We start from the raw sequence: 10,441 nt of genomic DNA on the forward strand, positions 1-10,441 counted from the left end.
ATCACCCAAAGGAAGTCTGCAACATCCGCTACGAAAGATCTGCCAAACTCCCAAGGTCAGGTTGGGAACCTATTACCTTCTGAGAGGAGGAGGAGCGCGGAGTCAATTTACCCCACGACGACCCATTCTTGGTCGACGCCATCCTTGGCAGATTTTCAGTAGGGAGAATCTTGGTGGATAGCGGGTCCGCTGTCAATGTCATCTTCAGCGGTTGCTACGACCATCTCAAGCGGAACAAGAAACTACTCCAGGATCACGAGCCACTGCTCAGCTTCTCCGGTGACGTCACGCAACCGCTGGGGTCAGATTGCATGAGACTGGTTATTGGCACTAGTCCATGTATGGCGGAGATACATACGGAATTCATCATTGTCGATTGCTTCAGTTCGTATAACGCCATCATTGGGCGGCCGACACTCAACAAGCTCAAGTGCATCATCGCCGGATACATGCTTCTCATGAAATTCCCCACACCCAACGGCACGGGCTTTGTCAGAGGAAGTCAACAGTTGGCTCGGGAGTGCTATTCAACGACCATAGCGCGCTCGGCGCGCCGCCATGAGATCCTGACAGTTGGCAACCACGCACCGCCCTCGGATATTTTCGAGGATCCTCGAGATGAGGAGGAAAAATATGTAAAGAAAGAGCCGGTCAACCCGGACACGTCGTTGAAAGTTGTCTGCATCTCGGACGAGCACCCTGAGCGGACAGTCCGCATAGGCGCCCAGCTAGACCCGGAGGTAGCGGCAGAGCTCACCCAATTCCTGCGTGATAATGCCGCAGTATTTGCATGGTCCTACGCAGACATGCCAGGTATCTCTCCTGAGATTATCACTCATAAGCTGACCATCAAACCATCCTTTTATCCCATGAAACAGAAGCGGAGGGCCTTTGATGAAGAAAAATACCGGGCAATTGGCGAGGAGGTCGCCAAGCTCCAGGGCATTGGATTCATCCGCCAAGTCATTTATCCCCAGTGGATCTCCAATCTGGTTATGGTCAAAAAGCCCAGCGGTAAATGGCGAATGTGTGTCGACTTCAAAAATCTCAACAAGGCATGCCCAAAGGATAGTTTCCCGCTACCCCGTATCGATCAGCTAGTCGATGCAACCGCCGGACATGAGCTCCTCAGCATGATGGACGCTTTCTCCGGGTATAATCAGATTAGGATGCATCCCGGCGATCAAGAATGCACCACCTTCACCACCGACAAAGGCCTCTACTGCTACAATGTCATGCCTTTCGGTCTGAAGAATGCCGGCGCAACTTATCAGCGGTTGATGAACGCCATGTTCGCTGAACATCTGGGAAAAATTATCGAGGTCTACGTGGACGACATGCTAGTTAAGAGCATAAAGGCCAGCGGACATGTGGCAAACCTCAGAATCATTGTAACCATTCTCCTAGCCTATGGTATGCGCCTCAACCCAGAAAAATGTTTCTTTGCGGTCACCGCTAGCAAATTTCTGGGTTACATTGTCAGCGAGCGAGGCATCGAGGCTAACCCGGACAAGGTACAGGCCATCCTCAACCTGGCGGACCCCAAGTATAAGGTTGACGTCCAGTGCCTCAAGGGCAAGTTAACCGCCCTTTCTCGATTCATCTCCAGACTCACCGATAAGTGTGCCCCATTCTTCAAGCTCCTCAAAACAACTCACAAAAAGGTCATCAACTGGAACCCAGAATGTCAGGCGGCGTTCCAGGGCCTGAAGGAGTACTTGGCGGCAGTCCCCCTCCTTTCTGTCCCTGTGCAGGGAGAGACACTGTTCATATACCTCGCGGTCTCAACATCGGCGGTAAGCTATTCCATTGTCAGGCGGGAGGCTCAAGACGAGCTCCCAGTGTTCTACGCCGGTAGGGGCATGAACGGGGCAGAGACAAGATATCCTCCCTTGGAGCAGCTAGCCCTCGCACTCATCGTTGCCGCCAGGCGCCTCCGCCAATACTTTCAGGCTCACACGATCCACGTGTTAACCAATCAACCGCTGAGGCAAGTTATGCAAAACCCTGAACACTCAGGGCGCCTCAGCAAATGGGCCATCGAGCTCAGTGAGTTCGACATCGACTACAAACCAAGAACCGCCATGAAAGGCCAGGTGGTGGCGGACTTTATCGCTGAGCTCACCGAGCGTCAGCCAGAACCCGACACCGAGACAGAGCCTGGAACAGAAATGGTTACCGCGGAGGAGGCAGGCTCCACTGCACTCAGACTGGAACCTGCATGTGGACGGCTCCGCTAGTGCCAAGGCCAGCGGCGCCGGAGTCATCTTAACAGGACCCGGGGGACTGAACGCGGAATAAGCGTTGAAATTCAACTTCAAAGCTTCCAACAACATGGCGGAGTACGAGGCACTCATCGCCGGCCTGCTCCTTGCCATTGACTCAGGGGCTGACAGCGTCAACATCTTCAGTGACTCTCAATTAGTCGTTAACCAGGTCGACGACAACTTCCAGGCCAAGGACCAACAGTTAGCGGCATACTTGGGGTACGTCAAAACGTTGCTCAAAAAATTCAAATTTCACACCATCACACAAATCCCCAGGGAGAAGAACGCCAAGGCTGATTCACTGGCGAGACTGGCAACCGCCCAACCACATCAAAGTCCAGCGGACACAAGAGTGGAGTGCCTTGACAAGCCGAGTATCACAAAGACCCTGGCGGAGATATTCAGCATTGAGGTCAGCCCCAGCTGGATGGATGAGATCATTGCATACAAACACAACGGCACATTGCCGGAGGACAAAGTTCAGGCGCGACAGCTCAAGCGGAGAGCAACCCGCTACAACATCCAGAATGGTAAACTTTACCGCCAAGGATTCACTCATCCCAATCTCCGCTGCCTAACCCCAGAGGAGGGAAAGGCCGTCCTAGCGGAAATCCATGGCGGAGAATGTGGAAATCACTCCGGCGCCAGATCCTTGGCCAACCGCACAATGCGACAGGGCTACTTCTGGCCCACACTTGGTGATGACGCCCGGCGAATTTTGAGGTCTTGCCACAAATGTCAACAGTTTGCAGATCTTCCACATGCACCGGCAGAGCCGCTATCAATTATCATCGGCCCATGGATTCACTCCACGTGGGGCCTCGATTTGATGGGAAAGTTCCAAACCGCCAAGGGCCAGTTCAAATACATCATCGTCGCCATCGACTACAACAGCAAGTGGATAGAGGCGGAGCCACTCACGGCAATAACTACCGCCAAGGTAACTCACTTCCTCTGGAAGAACATCTATTGCCGCTATGGTGTCCCACATACAATCATTACAGACAACGGCACACAGTTCAACAACAAGGAACTCATCTCCTTTACCGCCAACCTCGGCACCAGGTTGAGCTTCGCATCTGTCGCCCATCCTCAAACCAACGGCCAGGTCGAAGCAGCAAACAAGATAATCAAGAAACTGCTAAAAAAGAAGCTCGACGACGCCAAGGGTTTATGGGCGGAGAAGCTGCCAGAAGTTCTATGGGCTATCCGGACAACTTCAACTTCCGCCACCGGCGAAACACCCTTTTGTATGATGTTCGAAACAGAGGCTGTCCTACCTATTGAGGTAACTCAGCCTACCGCTAGGGTCGAAGGCTACTGCCCAGAGACCAACAACGACGGCGTCAACCTGAACAGGGACCTCCTAGAAGAAAAAAGACACAAGGCCCATTTGCACAACTTGCAAAACAAACAACGGGTATCGCGTTTCTACAATGCCAGGGTCAAGGCCCGGAACCTCCAATTGGGGGACTGGGTAATGAAGGAAGTAATTCCGCCGCCAACAAAACTCCGCCCAACTTGGGAAGGTCCATACAAAATTGTGGAAGTCGTTAGCCCAGGCACCTTCTACTTAATGGACAAGGATGGCGTCACATCGACCCACCCTTGGAATACCGAACACCTTCGGTATTACTACAAATAGTCATCCGCTACCCAGGAGTATCTTGACTTAGCTAAATTTTTGTTCAATATTTAGCTAAAGGAAGCTACCCAACGGGTACTACCCCACTTTTGTACACGCTGATCAATCAGCTATCAATGAAACGAGGAATTATTCAAACCATTGTTACCAAGTCTAGCACTGAGGGCAAATGGCAACGCCAGCAATCGTCAGCGGACCTCGTCCGCTACGTACTGCACTTGGGACCAATCTTAATTCCTTTAATGTTTCATTGATCAAAAAAAAGAATACAAGTCAAGATACTAGCGGTGCAAACACATCATAGCAAACACAACGTCGAAAACTTCATTCCATTTCAAAATTTTTGTTACAACTTATTGTGCCTCAACGGCTACACAAAAAAAAAAAAAACAAGAGAATCTCTGGCGGTCCCAGCTGGCTTCAGGGGTTGCCCTCGGCATCTTCTGCTTCAGCAGGCGGCGGCACGATCGCTCGACTCGTTTGATCGGACCCTCGGGCTGTCGGACTGGGGGTCTCTATGGTACCGTCTGCCCGGGTATGCGCCGCCAGGAATCCAGCACGTGACACCTCCGACGGTGTGGGATTGGGGGTCTGCTGGGACCCTTCCGTCGGATGTGCACCGCTTTCCCCACTGCCTGAGCAGGCACCTCCCGCTGGGGCAGGCACGACCTCTTTCTCCGGCGGGGCACCCTTGGCCGGCGGCGCATCGGGCTGTGACGCTTTGGCGAAGTCGATGGCGCCATTCCGCTTCAGCATGTCTATGTTTGCCAAGGCCCCGGCCTTCGCGGACTCGGTCATCGCCTTCGCGTACTCTGCCGACTGCTTGAATTCTTCAACAGCGGCGGCCGCGGCAGTTTCCCCTTCAGCCCTCAGGCAGACAACCTGGCCTTCCAGCCGCTTCAGCTCCGTCGCCCTGCCGATAGACTCCCGCTGCACAATGATAAGCTTCTTGTCCTTGGCGGCTATCCGCTCCTCCAGCAGGGCGATGTCCTCCTCCAACTTGGAGACGCGGTCATTCCTCTCCAGGTCCCGCTCGATGGCCACATTGAGCTTACCACGGACGTCGGCAAAGTCACATTCCGCCTTGACCAGCCGCCTTTCTGTATCCGCCAGCTTCTCCCTCGCCTCCGCCAGTTCCCTCTAGAGGCTTCGAATCTCCTCCCTCAGCTCCCCTTCGACCAGAGGCTGCTTCCTTGCCGCCTCAAACATGTCGTGGAGGCCAGCTGAAATTTGACCAAACGCCGAGCTGTAGGGCGATTGGTCAACCGCGGTTAGGCGTGAGATCCCCGCTAGACAGCCAAACCCTAGCCTCTCGCACAGGTGGAAGAGGAACTCCCTCTCGCCATCTGTCATGAACTCCGCGTAGGCGGCGAAGGAGTCCAGGTCACTGGCGGCGGGCGCCTCCCCGTCCACCACAGCACCTTTGGGCGGGGCTTGACGGGCCTTCTTCCGCTGCCGGCCCTTGACAATCTCCACGTCATCCCCCTCTTCCTTGTCGGGGGAGTCTATCTGCCGGCGCTTCCTCTCGAGCACCCTCGTGTTCCCGCCAGCAGCCCTCGTCACCCTCGGCGGTGGTTCCTCTCGTGGGGCGGTGACAGTCCCTGCCGGCTGCACCGGTTTTTCTTTCTGGGAACCACGCCTGTTGGCGGGTACCCTCTCCTTCGTAGCAGCAGCTGTGTAGGCCCCTTTTTTGCCGCCTGCTACGGGGACCCCCGCCTGAACGCCGGGTAGCCCATCATCGCCAAGGTGAGAGTGGAGCGGCATCTGCAACACCACCGGAACCTCTGACAGGCTCAGCGTCAGTGTCTCGGGGTTCACTACGGTCTGCTGGGCCACCAACCCCTCGGCGTACATTGTCTCCAGGAAAATATCAATCTCCGCGCGGTCCATGGCTTTTTCGAAAGCATCCCGGCTCGATTTGTTACCTGGCGGCGTTTCTAAAAAAAAAAAAAAAAAAAAACTCAACTAGTCAGTCGGCTACTTAGTACAAAAAAAGAGAGCAGTATGGCGGCAATTTCTTACCAATGGACCGAGTTAATTTCTGATCGACTAGCAACTCCCAGCCAGTCAGAAGTCGGAAGTCCAGCAAGTTGCGGTTCCGCCAACAACCTCTAATCCGTGCCACGCGACACTCCTCCTCGCGCGTTAAGTTGTACCGCAATCCCGCTGCACAAGCACAAACCGATTAGTAAAAGTACATTTGCAAAATACAAACCACGCCAGCTACATTCCGCGGAAACTGGTTGCCAACCTCGAATAGGTTGGAACTCCGACTTAATCCTAAACGTCGGCTCTTCCTCGTTCGCCCTAGCCTGATACTCCCACCCATCTGTGGCGACGCAGAAGGTCCCCCGCCAGTAGGACATTGAATCCCTTAGATTCTCGATCAGCTTGGGCGCTCCCTGGCGACGGCTCAGGTTCACTTGCCCTCTACAACCCTGGCGCTTCACGTAGACCAACTCGTAGAAGTGAAGCACTTTCGCCACAGTAGGCCCCTCGCACCCGGACAACAGCCACAGTGAGTTCATCGCCAGCATCAACCGCCACATGTTGGGGCAAATCTGACCGAAGGCAAGGCCAAACTCGCACACCAAGATTTGAAGATTGGGCACCAGCGGGAGTGTCACTCCTTGGCGGAATATCGCCTCATGCACCGCCGCAAACCCCGCTGGGAGAATCGACGCCTTTTCATCTACCGTCGGCGGCCGTAGTTTCACCGACCCCGGCAACCGGAATGTCTTCTTCATTCGAGTGACGGCGGCGGCATTCATCCGCCCTCCTGCCTTGTCAACGGCAGTGCCATCCTCGAGGAACCACGCCGACTCAGCATCCTCCCCCGCTCTTTCTTCTTCCCCAGCGGAGCCGCTGGCAGCGCTATTGCTCGCCAAACGCTCGTCACGCCTAGCTTTGGCAGCAGCGGCCTCACCCGCCCTAGAGCTCTCTGGACGTGGACCACGACCCATGGCTACTTCCCAAGGTATGGTCTGTAGCGGCTCTACCTCTAGCGGTCCCGGCAGTGAGGTTCCTGCATGGGCAGACGGACGCAACGAGTCAATAAATATCCTATCCACCGCGCTGAACGACACGTCAGACCTGGAATCCTCACTGCTCGAAATCTCTATGACGTTAGCCATCCCAAACCCTAAAACCCACACCAGTTAGCACAAACACAGATCTAACCTATTCTCAGATCAGTTATCGCCAAGAACATCAAGAACAATTTACCCAGAAAATGCCAAAATAAGAACACACTCAACCCAGATTCGACCATCTACATCATCCCTAAACGCCAACTCCCTCCCAACCACCATAAGCCAACCCCAAATCTCACTTCACACCTCAGAACACGCCACAACAGAAACCATCCCAAACCCAAAAACAACAAAAACCCAGAAAACGGCAGATTCAATGAAACAGGGAAAAAGGAACCCAGATACCAACCTCGGTGTTGAAACCTACGGTGTGATGGTGCGCAGCAATTTTGCGAGTGATGAGATCGTCGTTTCCCCGGGAACAGAATCTCAAGGCTCCGGCAACCTCTTCCTTCGGTCTCGGACGAACAGAGCGAGAAGACGACGACTGGGTTTGAAGCTTTTACCAAAGTGTCAAATCTCGCTGAGTTTCCCCCCATTTTATGTCAACATCAGCGCGTTCTCAGCCGTCCGCTAAAAAACGACATCACACACCAGCCGTACACGTGTCGCGGATCTCCACTTACTCTCCGGATTAACCGAGGCGTCGCCTCGGTTACGGAATCCATAATTACTATCATTAATGGCTTAGGAGACAAGCCTCCGCACGCTAACCCTCTACGAGTTGGGCACGTGTCAACAACCACCAGACGAAGCGTCTGGTGGAAGTAACCACTTCTGATGACTTCCCCAACCGTCCGAAGTCTCCGCTAAGCGAAACCTCGCCAGCGGAACTTCTCCCTTGTCATCTTCCAAGTGACGAAGTCTCCGCTGAGCGAAACCCCGCCAGTGGAACTTCTCCATTGTCATCTGCCAAGTGACGAAGTCTCCGCTGAGCGAAACCCCGCCAGCGGAACTTCTCCCTTGTCATCTTCCAAGTGACGAAGTCTCCGCTGAGCGAAACCCCGCCAGTGGAACTTCTGTCATCTGCCAAGTGACGAAGTCTCCGCTGAGCGAAACCCCGCCAGTGGAACTTCTCCCTTGTCACCTTCCAAGTGACGAAGTCTCCGCTGAGCGAAACCCCGCCAGTGGAACTTCTCCCTTGTCATCTTGCAAGCGGGGCATCTTCCGCTACACACCTCTAGCGGAGCCCCTTATCATCTTGCAGGCTGCGTACTTTGTTCAGCGCAGTATCGCTCAATAAAATACCGCCAGGCACGTCTACTGGACGCTGCTTCCTGCTGCAATCAGCGGGGGGATTTCCGCCAGCGGCGGATCCCGAGGCCACGCCTCACTCTGACAACGACCGCCACGCGGCGTTACGGTCAGACGGTCCCTACGGGACACGGGGACTTGTGTCAACAGTCTACGACGACCCTGATCAGGCACGTTGACCCCCGTCACTTGGGTGCTAAAGATTGGGCTCGCTACCCAACACCCTCTGCTCCGCGCAGCTCCCCCTCAACAAACAATTTACAGACCATCCGGAGGTCTATCTTAGTCGGGGAGTGGGGGACTCCCTGGGGGGCCTAGCAGGGGCCCACCGGAAAGGGTATAAAGCGTTTGCTCAGTAAAATCCATGGTTGACAACGCACTGACGCTAATTATGCTCTTGCAAGTCTAGCGGAAGAAAACGCTTCAAACCGCCGAACAACTCCCCAACCAAGATTGCCCTCCTTGACTGGGGACTTGTACATACATGTACATTTGCAAGCATAATTAGCTATAATGGGCCACGCTCATTGTACCGCTAAAGGTACTAATTCCAACCAAAGGAATAACATGCAGACACACCGCCAGGCGGGCTACAACCCCAGCGGCGGAGCACCTCCAGATCGCCTCCGACGCGCCGCGCCAAGATAGCATCAGAAGCTTCTGAAACTGGGAACTGAAGCACATCAGTCCCACATCGAAAACAAGGAGGAGGTCAGCCTCCTCCTCACCTATAAAAGGTTCTCTCATCTCTCCTCATTAATTACGCATTCAATACTTACCTATTGTTAATTTGTCAACATAAATACATTGACTAACTTAGGCATCGGAGAGTTGAAGACCGCCCAGCGCGGTCTCCCTCTGACGCCCTTTGTATTTTACTTGACAGGTAGCGGAAGCTTTGAGAGCAACACAAGTACTAATCCGCCCACCGGATTAGCGTTAACAAAGGTTCAGCTACCGCCAAACTCTTAGACATTAACAAGTGGACTGTCATATGTTCGGTCTAAGGACTTTTTGTCACATTGGTGATCAAGGCAATTATTATCGTAAGCCTGAACCTCGGCCGAGGTGACAAGTTACGATTCAGTTAGAGCTCTAGCCTGCCTGTCATTGTACTGCTTAGGGGATAACCTTGTGTTATCGTGTGCCTTTGTGTACAATATACTGCTTGGGGGATAATTCTTGAGTTATCACATGCCCAAGGGTATATAATTTTAAAGGAGAGTTTCAAGTGGTTCTCTCTTTTATTGTCCAAGAGGGACTTGATTTTCATATTATGGGTGAGTTGAGATATGATCATTTATTGGGAGTTGATGGGTGATCATTGACTTTAGTTTGGAGTTGATGGGTGATCATCGACTTTAGTATGGAGTCGATGGGTGATCATCGACTTTGGTGTGAGTTGTTTGACTTCCTTATTGATTTTCCTTTTCATTCTAATGATTGATTTAAATGTAATCTCCTGAACTAAACTATACGCAGGGATTACTATGGTTTTGGTTTGTATACTTTTGGTGATTTCCTGAACTAAAATTCTATGCAGGGATTACCTGTTTTCATTAGAATGATTTGATTTGTCACGGTTGTGATATGTGTGTTCCTTAAAAAGAAAAAGAAAAGGATTTTTATGTGGGAATTAATCATTGTGTGGATTTGTTGTCCTTGGGTCGGATGGGTGTTTTGTGGTTATTTAGGTTTACTCATACGAGCTTGCAAAAACTTACCAGGTTTGTTGTTTCAACCCGGTGCACTATTCCATGGTGTAGGGGTTATTATGCAGGTTAGAATATCTAGTGATCGTTGTCGAAGCTGAGGTGTACGTTCGGTAGCGTGGATGTCGAAGGGTACTCTTAGTTTTAAGTCTTCTGATGTGTAGTGAGTTGTGGTGGGTGTGTTTACTTATTGAATTGTCATGTAGTTTAATTTGTAAACTATTTGTAATGTAATATGTGACTCTAAAGAACGAGTCGATATTGACATTGTGAGCTCAGTTTGTTTAGTTGCTTAATTTAAATGAAAAATTTTCTATGTGTTTTCTTGTGCTTGTTAAGTTATCGCTTTTCGGATTTTGAATTTATTATTCAAAATTCGGGGTCTGACAGTTAGAAAATCCACCTTAGCCTGGATCGTATTTTTCCATGTATGCCAATTTTCTCTACGCTGTCATTCATTCATCAACAGAG

The sequence above is a fragment of the Rosa rugosa genome, chromosome 7 (genome assembly GCF_958449725.1).
Source record: "Rosa rugosa chromosome 7, drRosRugo1.1, whole genome shotgun sequence".
Classification (NCBI taxonomy): domain Eukaryota; kingdom Viridiplantae; phylum Streptophyta; class Magnoliopsida; order Rosales; family Rosaceae; genus Rosa; species Rosa rugosa.